Here is a 309-nt window from a genome sequence, read left to right as displayed (position 1 = left end):
AATCAGTAAGTAACTCAAATGAAAGCCGAAGTCTGGGCTCATATTTGCATCACCTGTCGTAATGGAGGAGTACAGAACACCTCGATGATGCTATTGAATTCGTATGGCAGCGATCATAGCAACGGCCGAGAAACTATTAATGATAATATTATTACTATTAATTATACTATTATACTATTTACTATATACTAATTATACTATTTACTATTATACTATTATACTATCTACTATTATACTATACTATTTTACTATATTATACTAATTATACTATTATACTATTTATTACATACTAATTATACTATTTACTAT

The sequence above is a fragment of the Penaeus monodon genome, chromosome 25 (assembly GCF_015228065.2).
Source record: "Penaeus monodon isolate SGIC_2016 chromosome 25, NSTDA_Pmon_1, whole genome shotgun sequence".
NCBI classification, from domain to species: Eukaryota; Metazoa; Arthropoda; class Malacostraca; order Decapoda; family Penaeidae; genus Penaeus; species Penaeus monodon.
The sequence above is the reverse complement of the archived record's forward strand: the minus strand, read 5'-3'. Positions refer to the sequence as shown.